The sequence below is a fragment of the Nicotiana tabacum genome, chromosome 19 (assembly GCF_000715075.1).
Source record: "Nicotiana tabacum cultivar K326 chromosome 19, ASM71507v2, whole genome shotgun sequence".
Classification (NCBI taxonomy): domain Eukaryota; kingdom Viridiplantae; phylum Streptophyta; class Magnoliopsida; order Solanales; family Solanaceae; genus Nicotiana; species Nicotiana tabacum.
The window spans coordinates 108,025,810-108,049,470 of record NC_134098.1 but is presented as its reverse complement, the minus strand read 5'-3'; the positions used below and the strand labels follow the sequence as shown (position 1 = coordinate 108,049,470).

The 23,661-nt window shown below is 41.8% G+C and overlaps 1 pseudogene; it reads right to left on the bottom strand.

The window, feature by feature from the left end:
* The window catches only part of LOC142173638 (ATP synthase subunit alpha, chloroplastic-like), a 312,381-nt pseudogene that overhangs the window by 148,249 nt on the left and 140,471 nt on the right, over positions 1-23,661 (bottom strand).

The following is a 23,661-nucleotide window of genomic DNA, read 5'->3' as shown; positions in this document are numbered from 1 at the left end:
AACTTCGAGCAGATTTGACAACGGCTCGGGAAGAGCATGAGGAGATGGCTGAGCAGGTATTCTGAATGTTCCATGATAGTGAAGATGAAAAAGAGATAACCACTAACGATTCGATTCTGCAGGTTCGGCAGAGGATCGAGCAAATTGGACGGCTTAACTCATAGGTAGATGCGCTACTGGCCGAGGCAGAAGAATTTAAAAAGTGTATGGATAACCTTGCCTCGAAAAAGGAACCCGTCGAAGCTCAGTTGGAGTTGTCTGATGCCCAACTTCGATCTGCGAAAGAAAATACTTTGGGGCTAATCGAAAAGATGAAAGAACTTCAGCATCAGTTGGATTTGACCACTTCAGATAAAGCAGATTTGGCCAAAGAACTTGAATTGGCCAAATCTGAAGTGATCGAGGCCAATAAAAGAGCTGATGCCAAAGTGGCTCAGTTCAGGATCGATGTCGAGGTTAACCAAGCCAAAGCTGAGAGCATGGTCGAACATGCAAAATGGCAAGCTCGGAGAGAGGCTCTCGAGGAGGTCAAGGCTCAGGGCTTCGATGTTGGGGCCGAGATTGAAGTTGCCAGGGCGGAGGAGAACAAAACTCGGAGCCTGGCCTTTCGTGAGGAGGACTCCGATGACTCGGGGGAGTATGAAGATGAGGATGGTGCTGAGAATACGGCCTCCGAAGAAGATTGAGTCATTTAGGGCCTTAGGTCATTCGCTGCGTTCTTTTGATACCGCTTTAGGTTTTGTATAAAGAACTTACTTTTGGCAGAGTAGCCGCCTCTGTACAAAAAATTTGTAAATATAAATCTTTCTTCCTTTTGAAGAAAAATAGCCTTACAAACTAAATAGATAGTTTGAATTTTAATCTCAGTTGCCTTCGGGCCTTGTGGGTAGTCCCATTTGGTTTATCAGGCTCGAACAACCTTCAGCTTAAAAAAGTGTTCATTTGAATTCGAAGTGAGTGCTTGCTTGAACTCGAAATAAAAGTAGCCCGTAGGCTTAATAGTCGAGTGAATGATTCGAACTCGAAATAATATAGCCCGTAGGCTTAATGGTCGAGTGAGTGCTTGCTCGAACTCGAAATAAAAGTAGCCCGTAGGCTTAGTAGTCGAGTGAATGATTTGAACTCGAAATAATGTAGCCCGTAGGCGTAATAGTCAAGTAAGTGCTTGCTCGAACTCGAAAAAAAGTAGCCCGTAGGCTTAGTAGTCGAGTGAATGATTCGAACTCGAAAGAATGTGGCCCGTAGGCTTAATGGTCGAGTGAGTGCTTGTTCGAACTCGAAATAAAAGTAGCCCGTAGGCTTAGTAGTCGAGTGAATGATTCGAACTCAAAATAATGTAGCCCGTAGGCTTAATGGTCGAGTGAGTGCTTGCTCGAAATCGAAAATAAAAGTAGCCCATAGGCTTAGCAGTCGAGTGAAAGATTCGAACTCGATGCAATGTAGCCCGTAGGCGTAATAGTCGAGTGAGTGCTTGCTCGAACTCGAAATAAAAGTAGCCCGTAGGCTTAGTAGTTGAGTGAATGATTCGAACTTGAAATAATATAGCCCGTAGGCTTAATGGTCGAGTGAGTGCTTGCTCGAACTCGAAATAAAAGTAGCCCGTAGGCTTAACAGTCGAGTGAATGATTCGAACTCAAAATGAAAGTAGCCCGTAGGCTTAGTAGTTGAGTGAATGATTCGAACTCGAAATAATGTAGCCCGTAGGCTTAATGGTCGAGTGAGTGCTTGCTCGAACTCGAAATAAAAGTAGCATGTAGGCTTAGTAGTCGAGTGAATGATTCGAACTCGAAATAATATAGCCCGTAGGCATAATAGTCGAGTGAGTGCTTGCTCGAACCCGAAATAAAAGTAGCCCGTAGGCTTAGTAGTCGAGCGAATGATTCGAACTCGAAATAATGTAGCCCGTAGGCTTAATGGTCGAGTGAGTGCTTGCTCGAAATCGATCCTGTTTACATAATAAATCTTGAACATAGAATATCGTTAAAGAAGATTGTCTTTGCAAGTCATTATACATGTGTTCATGTTTTGCGTCAGGGCTCAGGCCAACTACATAAGCATGGTTCGTTTTGTTGAGACACTGTTTGTCATGAAATAACGAAGTAACTTCCTTTGCACCGAACTTTGATAATCATCACAGATGCGTTCAATGATAAAGCCCCCCAGTATACGAGGTTGATTTTAAAGAGGACTCGGATACTCAGCAGTAGTATCGTTTTCGCTATATGGCTGGTATCGATCTCTGGTCGATTTTTGCTTGGTAGTTCTTTTCGTAACGGACCTAGAAATCAACTGGTCATCTTCGACTCTTATTTTGGATTGATGTCGATTGTGCACATCGGTCCAAGTAATAGCTGGGTACTCGATCAAATTTTGCTTCAGCCGCCGTGACGCCATCGAGCTCCGCTCGTTTAGACTTTGAGTGAAAGCTTGAACAACCCAATCGTCTGTGACCGGTGGCAGATCCATTCGTTCCATTTGAAAACGAGATACGAACTCCCTTAGCATCTCGTTATCCTTTTGTGTTACTTTGAACAGGTCTGACTTTCTGGTTTCGACCTTAATGGCTCCGGCATGTGCATTTACGAAGCAATCTGCAAGCATAGCAAAAGAATCAATAGAGTTAGATGGTAAATTATGATACCATACCATTGCCCCTTTTGACAGGTTTTCACCGAATTTTTTCAATAATACAGATTCGATCTCATTATCTTCCAAATCATTCCCCTTGATGGCACACGTGTAAGAAGTGACGTGCTCGTTGGGGTCGGTCGTTTCGTTATATTTGGGTATTTCGGGCATACAGAATCTTTTGGGGATTGGTTTTGGGGCTGCACTCGAGGGAAAAGGCTTTTGAATGAATTTTTTCGAATCTAGCCCTTTTATCATTGGTGGAGCTCCCGGGATCTGATCGACCCTGGAGTTATATGTGTTCTACTTTTTTATCGTTGGCTTCGACTCGTTTTGTGAGTTCCTCGAGCATTTTAGTAATTTCGGGAGTAGTCCCCGATTCATGCTCATTTGACTTCACTATGGCTGGTTCCGTTTTATGGGTGATTTCTCGAAGCGAATTGGGCTCCGGTCTGCTTTGTACCTGAGTTTGGCTCTGCAACTGAGCTATCGCTACTTGCTGGGCTTGTAACATCTCGAAGATCATCCGTAGGCTGACTCCGATCTCCTCCGCGTTATGGGTGTCTCGAGCTACGGATCGAGTATCGCCCTGAATATTTTTTTTCGGTTCGGAACGTGGGTTCGCTTCAAGAGCCACTTGTGAATTGACATCTAGCGGTACTTCGACTCGAGCTTCGGTGACATCGTTAATTCGCCTTCCGGCCCTGGGTGTCAAGTTGTTGGTTTCATCTTGAAGGCTGGCTTCGCGGTCGATAGGTAAAGCCATCAGTCGAGGGTTTGCCATCGTCGATTTGAAGTTGCAAACTGGTGTGTATTGCATATTTGTATCAAACAACCACTGTTACCCTTAGCCCCACGGTGGGCGCCAAACTATTTACCCGAAAATTTGGTAGAGTTAAATTAGTGTATGGTTCTAAGGATATGTGATATGATTTGATACAAATCGTATAGGAAAATAGAAATACGTGTATTCTTGACTATGAGAATGAGAATAGTGAGAAGAAGAACGAATAAGATCAAGGGCAGAAAATACAAGGGGATATCTTTTAATATGAGAAGAAATCTTTTTTTTTTTACCAACCCTCCTCCCCTTATAGTAGAGGGATCCTACTTTATATACAATAAAAAATACGTAGTGGAGAGTCCATGATGTATTGTCTTTTCCTTGATTTCCTCCAAGATTCTCTCCTATAGTGCGGTTGCAACGGCCCTTGTCTGCGAGCTCGATACTGGCTCGAGCTCGGTATTAGACCGAGCCCTCGGCCTTGGTCCGAGCTCGATTCTGACTTGGGATCTCAGTATTCGGGGTGAGTGTTGGTCGGTCTATGCATCTTCGATAATCTCCGCTTTGTCTCGTAGTTCGATTTGGATATGAGCTCGATAATGATACCGAACTTGTCATTGATCGGTCTTAGAGCTTAAAGCTCGACGCCCTTACTTCGGACCTTGACCGAGCTTGTCATACAAATATCCTTTGATCGAAACATTATCGTCTGTACCAGTCCATATGACTGACTCAAATCGATTTTGACCGTACACAAATATAATCCCTTGTTGAAAGAAGAATGCCCCAATCCTTAACGGGAAACCCGTTTTCTGCATTTATTACCATCCTTTATTTAGGTGCAATAACTTCTAACAGTATCTCCATACCAGGCTTCAATTCATTGACCAAAATTTTCACACAATTTTTTGGGTAGTTGCGTGACGAATTTTTATAAAACCAAATTTTTATTATTGGTAAATTTGTTAACAACCGTTCTGGTTTTCAGCATATTCAAAGATGAGACAACATGGATTAGACGATTAGTACACTTACTTGTCCCTACCTCACTGGGATTAGTATTTTCTGCACATTCATTTTAGTCGATTAACCTCTTTCCCAAAATATCATTGGCTATTTTAACTTTGAGGTCTGTTGCTTTTTTACTACTTTTCTGAGGCTGAAAATGATATTATACAAAGTTTCATTCTTACGCAGCTAATTTTAAACCGAGCCAAAATAAAAGTTTATATATACAAGACGAGTCATGATTGATAGAAATAAAATCTAAAATTGCCAATTTTTTTTTTAAAAAAATATAAACTTTAATCTTGTTTAATTAATAGCTACTAAGTACAGAATTCAGGATACAAGATATCGTCCAGATAAGCTTCTTTATAAGGTAAAAACATAATGGCTCCAGCCGTAAAACTTTTTTTTTTTACTCGTGCTGTAAATGCGAATCAAGTTAGATTTTCTCAATATATGAAAAAACTACTAACGAACAAGGAAAAAAAATAAAAAAATAAAAAAAGCCCACATAAATGCGCTGTCTCTGTAGACCAAAAAGTGCAATTTTGATGAACAAAATGTGTGGATATTTTTACTTACTATCAAAGTTTCAGCATAGGTTAGGTTAGTTCGATAGATCTTTGATCTTTCTATTAGGTATGTCATGCATTTACATTAATATATATATATATATATATATATATATATATATATATATATATATATATATATATCTCAATTGACCATTTACTGATTTAGGTAGAGTTGCAACTTGCTTTAAACCGAGCATAAAGAATCTTAGAGGTGCCTATTGCCTAACTTAATAACAGCTCGGTTAAGATATTTATTGTTTGTATTACATACTTCGAATTTATTATGCGGGTTGAGACAAAATATAGCCTTTTTATCCGTCTTTTGTTCATGTTGAGTAGTAACTTAGTTAATGCATTTGCGTCATCTAATAACCAAACAATTATTTCTGGTGAGGAAGCAAAACTTTCATCCAGAAGATTCAAAAAATAAAAAAAATAAATATATAAAAAAAAACCCAAGGAGATCCGACATCTGATTTGTATACATAAAAAAAGATGTGGTATATTGAGTTTGATATATAGTAATATTGATGATGATGAGGACCGGATAATAGGATATATATAAATAAAGGAGAACTTTTGAAAATTTTCCTTTATGTGAGTGCTTCATACGCTACATTTTTAGGATAAGTGGAATAGTGGACAATATATATACTCAACTCTTGTTGAATCAAAGACCTTTGAATCAATTAATGAAGTTACAATAACTTAAACAAATGATCATTAATAATGTGAAGAACTCACACACATGATAGGGTCGAGACTCCAAACTCAGCTGCTTGGACTACACACACTTGAATGATTATTTACGATTTTACAATATTTTTTAACAATGAATATCATAGAAGGTATAAAGATTAGTACTAGTGAGTACTGAATATATATATTCCCCGTCAAAAATCGAACAGAGATATTTCTTATAAAGGAGTTAGAAAAACAATAGTGTAACAAGCACATGAATGGAAAATGATTTTAACAAGACCCTGACAAATCCAAGTAACTTAAACATGTTACCTTGTTCGTCCGACAACTTGATTGTTCTAGAATTCAAGGTCAAAATATGTCATTTCAGCGAAATCAAACACCAATTTCGTAGTTATTTTAAGATAAATATAGTTAAAAGTCACATTAAATATGCTGCATATCATATATATATTTCATGATTAAAAACTATTTAACAAATATTTGAAAAAGAATTTGTTTCACTTCTCAAATAAAAGTGATAAAATTGAACAATATTATACCGTTTCAACACAATTTAATACTTTACTTTTCTCCTTCTTATTTTTTTTCCAATTTGACTACTGCATAGGTCAAAATCTACCATAGAATATTTAGGGCAAGATAGCACTAAGAAAATGGTTAGTCGAGGTCGATCAGGAAGCAACGAGATTCGTGGTCGAGATGTCAATAATGGTCGAGGTCGAGCATCGTTAACAGAGGTGTAACGACTAGTTTTCAAAATAGGATATTAAAGAATATTCTAGTGGATATTCTCTACATTTGTACTATTAGGGTTTGTTAGGGATATATATATATATATATATATATATATATATAGGAAAAGAGACAATGATGTAGGGCAAGCGATATTCATTTGTAAGAACACACTTTGATAAAAAGATTCTCTCTCTTACCAAGATACAAACAACACATTTTTTATCAAGATTCTTGTCCACATTATTCCATACTTCCCACCAGATCCGAGAATAATTTGAACATTCAAGGATCTATCTGTCATTCATCATTGTCAGGAGGAATAACATCTAACTCTCTTTTATTAGGTGAATCATTTCTTTATTTACCCAAATGACATTTATTATTGTTCATTGCTATTTAATGCTCATTTATTACTCATGGAATGATTGTCACACACTATTATTATTTTTTTACCAGATTTGTTCAACATTAATCACGCTTTCATAACTCGCATTTAAAAATATTATTGTTAATTGGGCTTAACCCTAATTATTTGAGCCAAGAAACACGCTTTTTGGTCAAACAACTCCTAGCTATCGAACCGTGAGTAGCCTGATTAAGTCAATTCGTACAGAATAAGCCCATTAAAGAGTGTAAAACGTTACAAAAAAAAAAAAAATATCAATTCATATGGCTTGGAGTGCAGACTTTTGATTACGGACAAAGTGATCCCAGCCATATTAATACTATATTTTGTGTTTGGTTTGGGACTTGGGAGACACTGGGCTATTCAAGAAAACTGAGCATGACGGAAAGTTCACAATATACTTTCCTACAGCTTATTAAATTTAAAAAAGCTTTGTTCACTAAACCGCGTGGACCCTTATAGCATGTTCACAAAAAGAGGAGAAGGTATAAGTAGTAAATAATGGCAACGGAAAAAGGTAAAGGGATTCTACACCGTAAAGAGCAGTATAGTTGCCCATCACAAAGATGCCAACCAACATAACATACAATGATCCAAAGCAATTTCAAGTCAAGTATTTATCCTTGAAAAGAAAAACAAGTCCCTTTATATTCAACCACATTATAGCAACAAGATTAAAAGGAAAAAAAAAAAGTAGCACAATACACAAAACATTTCATGTTCATGTAAGGTTTGGGGAAGGATCGCACCCTAAGAGGTATTATGTAGGCAGTCTACCATAATGCAACTATTAATAACTAATTTCGTGGCTTGAACCCGTGACTTATAGGTTACACGCACACAAATTGATCGTTATTCCTTGACTCCCTTGAAGCAGCATGATACACATTGGAATTTTTTTGTCTTCACAAGCTGAAAATGAAAGGAGACAATAAAGGAATACCCAAAAAAGGAAACCAACAACTTTTGTGAAGCTTATGTCGAAGAGCAAAGTATCTCATGATTCTCTAAAATAAATCTAGACAGCTAAAATTAAATCTCACTTGAAATACATGAGTACACTTGCTCAAGTTGTCATATAGATGAATCCTCTGGATCCGAATGTGATAATTCTTAGAGACTGATAAACCTATATAACCGATTGTAAGACTTTATGAACTTGTACATATATTTCGTATTAAGAATAATTATATGTTGGTTGCTATCGTTAAAAGGTTGACCCCAAATTAAAAGTGATGCTACGGTTTAAAGTTAAATGGGTCTATAAGACACCTCCTAAAGAATGGGGTCTTATGTGTAGATATCCGGATGTAACTTCTAATTTAATGATAGGCTAAATTAGAATTACATAAACATGTGCAACTATAAATGGGTTATGGTCCCCAAATCAGACATAGGGTTTTCATTTATGATATCCCGTCGTTGGGAAAGATGAGAGTCACCCACGTCTCGATTTGGAAGACCAATAACTTGCAAGACGAAGGAATTCATCGTCTCTCATGGATTCAGGTACGCTTTCGCGTATTCTTGATGATTTGACATGATAGTTCTTGAGTAAAAGATGACGATGTTCATCTTTAAAGTATTATTTGATTCTAACAATTAGTATAAGAGCCTATATTATGATTAAATCATTGAGAATTTGTTTATAGGATTTCATGAAAATATTTTCGGCACTCCTTGTTTCTAAGAAAATATTGTCGGCACTTTCTAGTTTCTGTTGCTTTTAGGATTTAAGAAAAAAAAAAACAATTGTTAATAAAGGTTTGCAGATTGGGAACGCTGCCTTTGAAGCATTGAAGTTTTGGAATCAGAAAGTTTAATCTTTCTTTCTGTGTTGTATAAGGATGAAATCGAGCTCATGGTGCATCCCGGCCTCCGACAAGATGAGTCAGGCTCGAGAAATGACGGTAAGGGACCAAAATCGAGCCAAAGTCCCACCGGGTCAGAATCCGGGGGCATGACGCCTTCCCTCGAGAATATCAAGACCATAGTCCCGGAATCGGTCCTAGCCTCGAACGACTTCGAAGAACATTATCAGACAATCCAGCATAGCCAACAGAAAGTCGAAATATCCGTGACCGGTCGGATATCACGGCGGGGATCTCGGCACGTATCGATAAACCGGTTTAGAAATTTTGAAGGCCTTATTTTTTGGTTATGGGTCTCGGACGTCTTCGATCCGTTCTAAGAGGCCCGTAGCCTTTCTAGTTCGGGTGTTACCCAGTGGTCTTGTTACCTCGAGTCATCCGGGCTTAACCGAGACAACCGTCCCCGAATGGGGGTGGCCGTAGCCTTTAAAGTTCGAGCACTGCCTAATAAGCTTTATGCCCCTAGGCTTCGTTATCCCGGGACGTCTGAACCTGCCTTGGGCGGTAGTCCCCGAGAGAGGTGGCCCTTGGGCTCGATGTCTTTAGGGGATCAAATATAAGAAAGAAAAAATTTTAAGGGATAAAATATTTATTTGCAAGGTAGAAACTTTCTTTCATTTTTGTGCGTAATAAACAAAGTTACACATATATTCAAGCTTTGTGTCAGGGCTCGGGCGATCTATGTGGGCACGGTTCATTTGACTGTTTGGCCCTTACAGTAAATCCTATCGATCGAGCCTAGACTATTCGAGCACAAAGTTTCTTTCCTTCCTAAAATCATTACCCTAGGGTGATGCCCCCCAGTGTTCGAGGCCGATTATAGAGAAGCTTCGGATACTGTTGATGTAATCCTCGACATTAGTTCACAACCGGTCTCCAATTTTAAGTTAGCACGATCCACTGTTGCCTCGTTAAAAACCTTGTCGGAAAAGCTATTTGGGACAAAACCGGTTCAAGGAAAAAATAGTGCAACACGTGCTTTCAGTCCTAAAATATTGTATCGTTCTTTGACGGTCACCGGGAAGTGTTAGTCCAAAATGTAAGTAAATAAAAGAAATGAATGGGGTCACACCTTAGCAATAGTATCGTTTCAAGTGAGTGATGTTCCAGTTGTTCGGTATTTGCTCACCATTCATTTTTTCGAGTTTGTATGATCCTTTTCCGGTGATCTCGATAATTTGATACGAACCTTCCTAGTTCGGCCCCAACTTCCCTTCGTTTGGGCTACAAATGCTTAGCGTGAACTTTCTTAACACTAAGTCCCCAATATTAAAGTGTCGAAGGTTGGCTCTTCGATTGTAATACCTCTCGATCAGTTATTTTTGGGCGGCCAACCGGACAAGGGCGGCTTCGCGCCTTTCATCTAACAGTTGTAGGCTCATATTCATGGTCTCGTTGTTTGATTCTTCGGTCGCATATCAGAACCTGAGACTCAGTTCTCCGACTTGGACCGTTATTAGAGCTTCGGCGCCGTAAAATAACGAGAATAGGATGCCCCCGGTACTGGACTTAGAGGTCGTATTGTACGCCCATAGGACTTCGGGCAAGATTTCTCTCCATTTTCCTTTGGCATCGGTGAATATCTTTCTGAGGTTTTGGAGTATGATTTTGTTCGTGGACTCTGCTTGCCCGTCCCCACTAGGGTGATAGGGTGTTGACTGAATTCTTTTGATCTTATTGTCTTCGGAAAACTTGCTTACTTTGGTGCCGATGAACTGCTTTCCATTATTACACACAATCTCGGCCGTTATTTCGAACTGACATATTATGTGGTCCCATATCAAATCAATGACTTATTTCTCCCTGACTTTCTCAAACGCCTGGGCTTCCGCCCATTTAGAAAAATAGTCAGTCATAAATAATATAAATTGAGCCTTACTGGGTGCCTATGGAAGGGGGACGATGATGTCCATCCCTCATTTCATGAACATAAAAGGGTGACAAGACCAAATATAGCAGCTCTCCGGGCTTATAAATCATCGGATCATGCCTTTGACATCCGTCGCATTTTCGTACGAACTCCTTCGCGTCCTTTTCCATGTCGATCCAATAGTAACCGGCTCTGATTATTTTTCGATCTAATGATTCGGCGCCCGAATGATTTTCGCAGGTGCCTTCGTGGACTTCCCTTAGAACATACTCGGTGTCTCCTGGTCCTAGACATATTGTGAGTTGGCCATCAAACATTCTCCGAAACAGGGTACCGTCTTCGGACAAGTTGAACCGAACCGCCTTTGTACACAGAGTCCTCGATTCCTTAGGGCCCGAGGGCAGTTTTCCGGTCATCAGCTACTCTATATATTTGTTTCTCCAGTCCCAAGTTAGGCTTGTTGAGTTTATCTTTATGCTACTTTCTTCCACTACCGATCTTATGAGTTGCACGACTGCCCTCGAGTTGGACTCATCATCATCGACCGACAATCCGAAGTTAGTAAGGGCATCAATCTCGCTGTTTTGATCTTGAGGCACATGTTGTAGAGTCCACTCCTTGAACCGATGTAACATTACCGGTAGTTTATCTAGGTATCTTTGCATTCATTCCTCTCTGACTTCAAACGTCCCATTAACTTGGTTCACCACAAGGAGGGAGTCGCACTTAGCTTCGATCACTTCTTTCCCCAGGCTTTTGGCCAGTTCGAGACCTGCAATAATGGCCTCATATTCGGCCTCATTTTTAGTTCATTTTACAGTCCTAATAGATTGTCTAACTACATTACCTATTGGTGGCTTCAATACAATGCTGACTCCGGACCCCTTTGTGTTCGAGGCACCGTCCGTAAAGAGGGTTAAGATTCCCGAAGAAGTCCCCGAGTTTAACAACAACTCTCTTTCGACCTCGGGTATTAGGGTCGGCGTAAAGTCGGCCACAAAGTCTACCAAAATTTGAGATTTAATGGCGGTCCGAGGCTGATATTCGATATCGTACCCGCTAATCTCTACGGCACATTTGGCCAACCGTCCCGAGAGTTCGGTTTTATGCATTACATTCCTTAATGGGTAAGTGGTTATGACACATATGGGGTGACATTGAAAGTACGATTTCAGCTTTAAAGGCGCTTAGCAAAGCGAGCGCCAATTTGTCTAGGTGAGGGTATCTAGTTTTGGCCTCACCTAAAGTCCTGCTAACATAGTAAATTGGATATTGTGTACCTTTCTCTTCCCTAACTAGGACTCCACTTACTACTATCTCCGATACTGCCAAGTACAGGTATAGCTATTCGTCTGTATTCGGTGTGTGAAGCAGTGATGGGCTCGATAGATATCGCTTGAGCTCCTCCAAGGCTCGTTAGCACTTTGGGGTCCATTAGAAGTTACTCTTTTTCTTCAACAGTGAGAAGAACCGGTGGCTCTTGTCGGAAGACCTCAAAATAAATCGTCCCAAGGAGGCTATGCGTCTAGTTAACCTTTGTACGGCCTTCATGTTGTCCACAACACCCTCTGTAGGATGTCGTGACTGGCTCAGGCCTGATCGACTGGACTGACTGCTGGAAGCACCCCGTACAGGAGGTACACTAGATACTGGCGGTGCATAATAGGGATCCTGGGGCCTAGGAATGGCCGGAGTACCATCGGCGGTTGGAAGTTCTGAATGAAAAGGATGACTACCATAACCCCTACCTTGGCGAGCTGTAGATGGGGCACGAGAACTGTTATACATGCCAGAATCTCGGGGTCTCTTAGCTTCCCTCTCTTTTCTCTCCCGGATCCACATACCCTCCAATCTCCTAGCAATTGACACCACCTGCTGGTATGCGATGTCCATCTCCAACTCTCGGGTCATATTGAATCTGATACTAGGGTAGAGCCCCTCAATAAATCGGTGAACCCACTCTCGAACGGTAGCAACCAAGGCTGGTGCATGCCTAGCCAAGTCACTGAATTGGACCGCGTACTCTGACACGGTCATAGATTCCTGTCGCAACTACTCAAACTGTGTGCGCCATGCATCTCTAAGATTCTAAGGAACATATTCCCTCAAGAACATATCTGAAAACTGAGTCCAAGTGAGTGAAGCTGCCTCAGCCGGACTATCCAACTCGTATGCCCGCCACCACTGGTAGGCCGCTTCTCTAAGCTGGAATGTCATGAAAGAAACCCCACTAGAATCCACAAGGCCCATAGTATAGAGGATACAGTGACATGAGGTCCAAGAACATCGCTTGGGTGAAGGTTCAATGGAGGGGTCATCCGGTCGAGGAGGCGACTTGGGAGACCTAGCATGATATGCATAGCTGTTATCCTCATCTTTTCACCACTCCAGGTATAATTCTAAACCCGTTCGAGGATGAAGGTTTGTTTAATAGAGGGAGGATGTAACGACCCGACCAATCATTTTAAGAGTTGTAAACCCGTTCCCCCATTTACTTCTCATTCTATACTTTATAGTTGTTATTTGACTTGTCAGGGTAGTCAGTCCGGGTCCGGTAAGGTTCTAGAATGAATTGGAATACTTATTCCAAGGTTTAAAGCTTGAGTTGAAATAGTTGACCGAATGTTGACTTATGTGTAAACAACCTCGGAATAGAGTTTTGATAATTCCAATAGCTCCGTATGGTAATTTTGGACTTAGGAGCGTGTCCGGAAAGCAATTTGGAAGTCCGTAGTTAAATTAGGCAAAAGGCTACCCTCGGCAAATTGTAATTTAAATTATTCTAAGTACTTTGGGGAAAGCTTCCAGTCATACCGAGACCCCCCACGAGTCTTAAGCAAAATAATATCGAGAGTAAGGCATGTTCGAACCTCCAAACAAGACCTAATTATTACGTGCTAAGGCATTCTATATCTTTACGATCATAGAGAAAAGAGTGAAAGGGAACAAGCTTGAAAAACCGTCCAAGGGAAAAAGATCCTTATATATTATTTACCCGGAAAGTCGGATATAGTTAAATTTATAAGTAGTTCTAAGGATATGTGATATAGCTTGACATAAATTGTACGTAGAAGTGGAAATGTTTAGATTCTTGGCTATAAAAACGGGATATAAATTATTGAACAAGAAGAGTGAGTATGCTGAGTAAAACAACCTCAAGAGATTTATTCTTCAATAAGAGAAGTAGTCTTTTCTTACAATGTGTGAACCTGCCCTGTGCTTACAAGGATTCCCCTTTTTATAGTAGATGGATCTTACTTTATTTATAATAAAAATATATAGTGGAGAACCCATGATGAATTGTCTCTTCCTCGATTCCCGCCAAGATTCTCTCCTCTAGTGCGGTTGTAACGACTCTTGTCTGCGAGCTCGATACTGGCTCGAGCCCTCGGCCTTGGTTCAAGTTTGACATTCAGGGTGAGTGTCAATCGGTCTGTGCGTCTCCGACAACCTTCACGTTGCCTTGCAGTTCAATTTGGTCATGGGCTCGATAATGATACCGAGCTAATTCCTCGATCGGTCATAGAGCTCGAAGCTTGTTTGTACTATCTTCGGAACTCGTCTCGATGTCTCACTTTGGTCGCTTACTATTCGAACTCGATCAAACGTACGAAGGCTGAAATCTATTTTGACCGTATACAGATAGTCCCCTCGTTTCTCAGGAAGAATGTGGTGAGAAGCGATATGATTTTCAATGGCTCGATCGAATTATAAGCTGACATTTTCACTGGGCTCGATCATGACGTACGTGATAGTTGTCCCATCAATTTAGTCTTTCAAGGTATTTAATGCATGTCAGACGGTGGTCGGCCACCGTTGATACTGAACCGCCACGGTATAAACCTATAAATAACCCTTCCATTTATCATTTACCACTTTTACATCTTCAATCTCTCAAATTTTCTCACTTTTTTTGCCTCTATTTCGCCGCTTGTAGAGCCACCTTCACCAGCATTTGGAACCATCAACCTTTCATCTTCCTTTGCTTTTCTTTTTCTTATATCAATGGCAAAAACTTCAAAAACCGTACCTCAGAAGAAGAAAACTTCCTCTTCACGGTCGACCGGCAATAAGGCGCCGGTGGAGCCGCCTCCCTATGAGTATGTTCCTGGCCCGTGTACTCTAAAGATCGATTTTAAGGTTGAAAATCCTTCGTCGGTTCCGGGTCGATGTGAGCATGTGTCGATGTACATGTGCTCGATAACAGAGGGCCATCTCGAGGCTGTGAGGAAAGACTGCAACTGGGGTCCCGAGGTTGTGTTGCAAAATTCCCTCTCCCGAAGAGAGCATCATCACTCATGTGGAGGGGTTTTTAAGTGTTTATACTTACCCTTCACATTGGGTCCCATCGACCCAGTGATCATTGATTTTTGCAAAAGATATTAGGTCACCCTTGGTCAAATTCATCCCTCTCTATGGAGCATAGTAATCTTACTTTGCTTCTTCTCCAACAAGGCCGGGGGATTGGATTTTACCCTAAATCACCTCATACGATTGTATCGACCTCAAATCTTTCAAGGACTAATCAGGCTCCATCGTCGGGCAACGAAAGCTTTAATGTTGAGCATCGACGAAGACAAGGATCGGGGTTGGATGGGCCGTTATAGTCAGGTGAGGACCTGTGACCTTATCCCGGAAGAGAAGATGTCGTTCCCCGAGGAATGGAATTTCGACCGTAAGTGATTTTCATATGGCGTTGCTTTTCGTATCTTTCTCTGATTCTATCTGATATCTCCCTCCGATATACAACTGCCCCTTGGATGCCACAAGCGGTACCCGACCTCGAGGATTGGGTTCAGAAGTTAGCCTTAACTTCCTCTTATGCCGAACGCGCTTGGCGTGATTTGGCGAAAGGTAGGTGGGAGGCCAAGAATCACGGTAAGGGTCACTTCTCATATTTTTCAAAAAGTTTTTTATGCTCCAATCGTTACTGACTTCCTTTCATGCAGGCGTAACCAAGGATGCCATTTTTAGGCCTTCAAGTGGTGAGGAAGGAACCAAGTCCCCGGTCCCGAAACCGGGGAAAGATAAACAGCGAAAAGCTGTCTATCGATCAGAGGACCTCAAGCCCAAAACTCGAAGGGTGAGGAGGAAGGAAATCGCTCTTTCGATGGACTTGGTCCAATGACTGAGAGAAGAAGAAGAAAAAGAAGAATAAGATGCTTTGGCTTTGGTGGTCTGATCCGCGAAAGCTATCGAGGTCGCCAGACCTTCTGAGCCGATGACGGCTACACCGGCCGGGGTCGGTTCCGATACCCCGAGTCTCGATCAGAGTGTCCCGAGCGATTCACTCGGGACCATGATAGTGGGTCATTTGCCTTCTCTTCCGACCTTTTCTGAGGAGGCGTTAAAGGTAGCTCAAGAATTGAAGACCCCCGATATGGGCTGAGGCTCTAGTGTAGGGGGATCTTTTTCGGGATTGCTTTACTGGAGTCGGTGATGCCTCCGATACTAGTGACACTTCTATTCTCCTAGAAGAGGCCTAACATTTTATTTCTTGGGTAATGATTTTACTACGCTTGGTTTTTTCGTTCTTTTCTAAACCTGACTTGTGTTTTTTCCCTTCAGTGTAGGCCATTAGCAAGTTTTGAGCCGACCTCAGCCAGTGGTAGGTCAAGCTTCAGAAGGTCTCGGGGGAGAGAGATTCTCTGCGGCTTCTTTACGGCCAAAAGGACGAGGTTATAAGGGACTTCTAAGCAGATTTGACTAAGGCTCGTGAAGAAGAGGTCGAACTAGCTAAGCAGGTGAGCCTCGTTCTGTTAGAGTATGGGTTTGACCCAACTGTGGAAGCTAACACTTCGTTATCTCAGCTGCAGCAAAAGGTTGAAAAGATCGGGTTGCTTCGGGAAGAAATCGATCAAATCAAGGCCAAATACGATCGGTGGAAGGAGACTATCGACCGCCTGACTGCAGAAAAAGAAATTATCTTGGCCAAATTATCATCGGCCGATGTTCAGCTTCGAGGCCTCAAGCAAAAAGGTTCGGCTCAGGCCAAAAGGATCGAGGAGCTTGAAACAAGGCTTGCTGAGACCAAGGCGGAGATTGAGTCATCGAAAGTCATGGCGGACAAGTCTACTGCTGTGTATCAAGCCGATGCCGAGGCTGCTCAAATGGAGGCAAGAGAGGCAGCGTATACTGCCGACACTCGAGCATATTGGGTTGCCGAACTTGCTAAGTGTCGATCTCGGAGGGAGACCCTCGAGGAGATACACGCTCGAGGTTTCGATCTTGCTGAAGAGATAAAAAGGGCCAAAGAACTCGAAGCTAATGCTAAAGCCTTGGCTTCTGATGACGACGACGATGATGGTAGCAAGAGCGGGTCTGATAAGGGGGGGCCCGGTGGAGAAGAGATCGCTCTCGATGATAACCCAGAAGCTTAGCCCTTAGCTTCTATGTTGCATTTATTCATGTAAACAATCTTTGTATATTTATACTAATATCTTTTTCTTTTACACACTTGCTTCTGCTTTCTTGCCTTGTGAAGATTTCATTCATGCCTTGCAAATGTTTTCATAAGGATTTAGGCGATTTCATCGAATTCGTCCTTCGTAGCCTTTATGGCCGAGTGAGTGTTTGCTCGAACTCGAAATAAAAGTAGCCCACAGGCTTAGTAGTCAAGTGAACATTTTGAACTCGAAATAAAAGTGGCCCGTAGGCTTAGCAGTCGAGTAAATGATTCAAACTCGAACTTAAAGTATCGTAGCCCGTAGGCTTTTTATGATCGAGTGAGTGATTGCTCGAACTCGAAGTAAGATATCCCTTAGGCTTTAATAATTGAGTGAGTGATTGCTTCGAACTCGAACTCGAACTCGAAGTATCATAGCCCGTAAGCCTTTTATGATCGAGTGAGTGATTACTCGAACTCGAAGTAAGATAGCCCTTAGGCTTTAATAATTGAGTGAGTGATTGTTTCGAACTCAAACTCAAAATATCTTAGCCCGTAGGCTTTTTATGATCGAGTGAGTGATTGCTCGAACTCGAAGTAAGATAGCCCTTAGGCTTTAATAATTGAGTGAGTGATTATTTCGAACTCGAACTCAGAGTATCGTAGCCCGTAGGCCTTTTATGATCGGGTGAGTGATTGCTCGAACTCGAAGTAATATTGCCCTTAGGCTTTAGTAATTGAGTGAGTGATTGTTTCGAACTCGAACTCAAAGTATCTTAGCCTGTAGGCTTTTTATGACCAAGTGAGCGATTGCTCGAACTCGAAGTAAGATAGCCCTTAGGCTTTAATAATTGAGTGAGTGATTGTTTCGAACTCGAACTCAGAGTATCGTAACCCGTAGGCCTTTTATGATCGAGTGAGTGATTGCTCCAACTCGAAGTAAGATAGCCCTTAGGCTTTAATAATTGGGTGAGTGATTGTTTCGAACTCGAACTCAAAGTATCTTAGCCCGTAGGCTTTTTATGACCGAGTGAGCGATTGCTCGAACTCGAAGTAAGATAGCCCTTAGGCTTTAATAATTGAGTGAGTGATTTTTTCGAACTCGAACTCAAAGTATCTTAGCCCGTAGGCTTTTTATGATCGCTTGTATCAAAAATCCTTTTGATGGTGGTTGGCCTTTAAGCCTTTTTGAATAATGAAGCAGGAAGATCTTTTCAAAGTGTGAGATATCTGAAAAAATAAGAAGTTCTCCTTTATAAGTCATTATACATGTGTTTGTATCTTTTGCCAGAGTTCGAGCAAAACTACGTGGGCATGGTTCGTTTTGACCATTTGGCCCTTACACTTTTCTCTATCGAGACCCTGTTCGACATGAATTTGATATGAAATAACTTTTTTGTGCCAAACTTGATTTATTCGATTGGTAGCCCCCCCAGTATTCGAGGTTGATTACGAAGGAGCCTCAGATACTATTGATTTGTCCCCGAGTAGCACATAGTTGTTGCCTCGTTAAAAACTTTGCCGGAAAAACCCATTTGGGATGAAAGCCGAACTAAGGGAAAAAAGAGTACAACGCGTGCTTTGAAACCACAGGTTTTGAGTTTTTTGTCAAATTCCTGCAATGAGTTAGTGTCGAATATACGTATATAGACGATAGAGAAGAGAAAATCATACCTTAACAATAATATCGTTTGAGAAGCGATATGTTCCAATTGTTTGGTAATGGTTTTCCATCCATTGCTCCAAGTTTATAAGACCCTTTCCCGACTATATCGAGGACTTGATAGGGTCCTTACCAATTTGGGCCGAGCTTCCCTTCATTAGGATCTCGAGTGTTGACGGTGACCTTCCTTAGGACCAAGTCCCCGGTCTTGAAATGTCGGAGGTTGGTTCTTCTATTGTAGTACCTTTCGATTTGTTGTTTTTGTGTAGCCATTCGAACCAGTGCCGCTTCTTGTTTTTCATCTAATAATTTAAGGCTAGTATTCATTGCCTCGTAGTTTGATTCTTCCGATGTATGTCAGAATCTTGCACTTGGTTCCCCGACATCGACCAGAATTAAAGCTTCGGAGCCATACACTATGGAAAATGGAGTCGCTCCTGTACTAGATTTAGATGTTGTCCGATATGCCCAAAGGACTTCGGACAAAATTTCTCTTCACTTTCCTTTAGCTTCGTTCAATCTTTTCTTTATGTTTTGGATGATAATCTTATTCGTTGATTTGGCCTGTCCATTCCCAATAGGATGATATGGTGTTGACAGTATCCTTTTTATTTTATGATCTTCAAGAAATTTTGTCACTTTACCGTCGATAAATTGCTTACCATTGTCACATGTTATTTCTGCTGGTATAACAAATCTACACACGATGTGATCCCAGATGAAATCTATAACCTCTTTCTCTCTTACTTTTTCGTAACGCCTGTGCTTCAACCCATTTAGAGAAATAGTCAGTCATAAACAAAATGAATTTAGCTTTACCTGGGGCCGATGGTAGAGGGCCGACGATATCCATTCCCTATTTCATGAATGGCCATGGAGAAATGACTGAATGAAGCTACTCTCCGGGTTGATGGATCATTGGTACAAACCTTTTGACATTTATCGCATTTTCGAACGAACTCCTTAGTGTCCTTTTCCATGCTATCCCAGTAGTATCCTGATCTGATGATTTTGCGAATTAGTGGTTCGGCGCCGGAGTGGTTTCCACAGGTACCTTCATGGACCTCCCGTAAAACATAATCATTGTCCCCTGGTCACAAGCATACTGCCAGTGGTCCGTCGAACGTCCTTCTGTACAATGTTCCATCTTCAACCAACGTGAATCGAGTAGCCTTGGTTCGTAGAACCCTCAATTCTTTAGAGTTCGATGGGAGTTTTCCGTTCTTTAAGTATTCAATATACTTATTCCTCCAATCCTAGGTTAAGCTTGTGGAATTTATCTCGGCATTCCCTCCCTCGATTATAGATCTTGAAAGTTGAACGACAGTCCCCGAGTCAATCTTATCTTCTTCGACCGATGACCCCAGATTTGCGAGTGCGTCGGCTTCATTGTTTTGTTCTTGAGACACATGTTGTAGGGTCCATTCTTTGAAACGGTGTAGAGTTACCTGTAGTTTTTCCAAATACATCTTCATCCTATCTTTTTGAACTTCGAAAGTTTTGTTCACTTGGTTCACCACTAGAAAAGAGTCACATTTGGCTTCAATGACTTCTGCTCCCAAGCTTTTAGCTGGCTCGAGACCTACAATCATGGCCTCGTACTCGGCCTCATTGTTAGTTAATCTAGTAGTTTTGATGGATTGCCTAATAATTCCACATGTGGGAGGTTTTAATATGATGCCAAGCCCGAATCCCTTCACATTTGAAGCACCATCTATGTAGAGGGTCCAAACGCCCGACGATGTACCTGATTTTAACAAGAGTTCCTTTTCAACTTCGGGTGCGAGGATTGGTGTGAAATCGGCCACGAAGTCTGCTAAAATTTGGGACTTGATGGCTGTTCGAGGCTGATATTCAATATCGTACCCACTGAGTTCTACGGCCCATTTGGCCAGTCGGCCAGATAGTTCGGGTTTGTGCAAAATGTTTCGAAGTGGGCAAGTTGTTAAAACGCATACGGGGTGACATTGAAAGTATGGTATTAACTTTCTAGAGGCGCTTATCAATGCAAGCGCCAATTTATCTAAGTGTGGGTATCTAGTATCTGCCTCTCTTAAGGTCCGACTTACATAATAAACATAAAACTATGTACCTTGCTCTTCTCGAACTAGGACACCACTTACCGCGATTTCTGATACTGCTAAGTATAAGTAAAGCTTCTCATCTGTCTTCGGAGTGTAAAGTAATGGTGGGCTCGATAGGCACCGCTTTAGTTGTTCAAGTGCTTATTGGCATTCTGGGGTCTAGGTGAAATCGTTCTTCTTTTTTAGCAGAGAGAAGAATTTGTGGCTTCGATTTGACGACCTTGAAATGAATCAGCCTAAGGCAGCTATCCGTTCGGTTAGCCTTTGCACTTCTTTCATACTATCCACGATAGTGATGTCTTCGATGGCTTTGATTTTGTCGGGGTTGATCTCGATCCCCCGATCTAACACCATGAACCCGAGGAACTTCCCCGATCCAACCCCAAAAGCACATTTCTCGGGGTTGAGCTTCATGTTTTATTTCCTTAAAACTTTGAACGTTTCTTGCAAATGAGTCAAATGGTCCTCTGCGCGCAGAGAATTAACTAGCATGTCATCAATGTAAACTTCCATCGATTTACCTATTTTTTCTTCGAACATTTTATTCACTCGGCGTTGGTACGTAGCCCCTGCATTTTTTTTAGCCTGAATGGCATTACATTATAGCAATAGGTTCCATACTTAGTGACAAATGAAGTTTTTTCTTGGTCCTCCGCGTTCATGCTAATTTTATTGTACCCAGAATAGGCGTCGAGAAAAGTGAGGATCTCGTGGCCGGCTGTGGCATCGATCAAGCGATCGATGCTAGGCAGTGGAAAAGAATCTTTGGGGCATGCTTTGTTTAGATCTTTATAATCTACACACATTCTAAGTTTGTTCCCTTTTTTGGGGACTACAACCACATTGGCTAACCATTCAGGATATTTTACTTCCCGAATTGACCCTATTTTGAGAAGTTTAGTTACCTCATCTCTTACAAATACGTGTTTTACCTCGAATTTAGGTCTTCTTTTTTGCTTCACCGATTTGAACCTAGGGTCCAAACTCAGCTGGTGTGTTGTTATCGATGGTGGGATCCCTATCATGTCTAAATAGGACCAAGCAAAACAATCTATGTTATCAATAAGAAATTGAATAAGTTTTTTCCTGAGTTCGGGGGTCAACCCCGTTCCCAGGTATACCTTTCTCTCGGGCAGACGTTCGATTAATATATCCTGCTCCAGTTCTTTGATCGTCGACTTGGTGGCATCGGAGTCGTCAGGGATGATGAGAGCTCGAGGTGTCGGAAACTCTTCCTCGTCATCTTCTATTTCCTGCTTTACCGATTCGGTCGAGAATGGTTGCTGTGATTGTTATTTGGTTTCTCACCTATCTTTTGTGCTCGACCTTTCTAAGGCCGATAACGTTGGTATCAGTGTTATCTCATCGACCGCAAATATTTCCTTCGCAGCATGTTGCTCCCCGTATACTGTCTTCACACCGTCTGACGTAGGGAATTTCATCACTTGGTGTAGAGTTGAAGGCACTGCCCTCATATTGTGGATCCATGGTCTTCCGAGTAGGGAATTGTACCTCATATCGCCTTTGATTACGTGGAACTTGGTATTTTGGATGGTTTCAGCCACATTTACGGGCATAATAATTTCCCCTTTAGTTGTTTCACTGGCCATATTGATGCCGTTTAAGACCCGAGCTGAGGGCACGACTTGATTCTGTAAACCGAGCTTCTCCACAACCCAAGATCGGATGATATTCGCAGAGCTACCTGGATCCACTAAGATACGCTTAACTTGAACTTTATTTAATAGGATAGAAATTACCAGAGCGTGATTGTGAGGTTGAGAGATGCCCTCGGCTTCTTCAATTCCGAATGACAAAGTGCCCTCGGGTACATAGTCTCGAGTTCGTTTTTCCCATGTGGCCGGTATCATGCCGTATTTGAGCACGGGTCCCTGTGGAGTATCGACCCCACCGATAATCATATGAATGATATGCAGAGGTTCCTCTTGTTTATCTTTTTTGCTGGCATCCCTTTCTTTGAAATAATTCTTAGCCCGGTCACTGAGGAACTCTCGAAGGTGGCCCTCATTGAATAGACGGGCTACCTCTTCTCTTAATTGTCTGCAATCCTCGGTCCTGTGGCCATGCGTACCATGATACTTGCACATCGAATTTGGGTTCCTTGGGGAAGGGTCAGTATCTTTGATTCTTCTGATCGCCGATACAATGCCCGATGCGTCGACACTAAAATTGTACTCCGATAGCCGAGGTGCCTCTCTAGGATCGGCATATTTATCAAAGCCACTCTTGCTCATAAGCCCCTGAGAATTTTGTCCTCGATCACTCCTTCGATTGTTCCGAGTGGCATTTCGCGTTAAACCATTGTTCATTCGATCTGCGACGTACGGTTGATATTTGTCTCATTTCGGCCTTAGCTCTCTATCGATGTCCCTCAATTTTTTAATAGCTGTCCTGTTCTGATGCATGGATCCGGAAGGAGCTCCCAACTGGTCGTCTTCGACCCTAATTTTTAACTGATATCGGTTGTGCACATCCGCCCAAGTTATTGCTGGATACTCGATCAAATTTTGCTTCAACCGACGTGATGCTATTGAACTTTGCTCGTTCAACCCTTGGATGAAAGCTTGGACGGCCCAGTCATCTATGACCGGTGGCAATTCCATGTGTTCCAAATCTAGCCTTTTTATCATTGGTGGAGCTCCCGGGATCTGATCGACCCTGGAGTTATATGTGTTCTACTTTTTTATCGTTGGCTTCGACTCTTTTTGTGAGTTCCTCGAGCAATTTAGTAATTTCAGGAGTAGTCCCCGATTCTTGCTCGTTTGACTTCACTATGGCTGGCTCCGTTTTGTGGGTGATTTCTCGAAGCGGATTGGGCTCCGACCTGCTTTGTACCTGAGTTTGGCTCTGCAACTGAGCTATCACTATTTGCTCGGCTTGTAATATCTCGAAGATCATCCGTAAGCTGACTCCCATCTCCTCCACG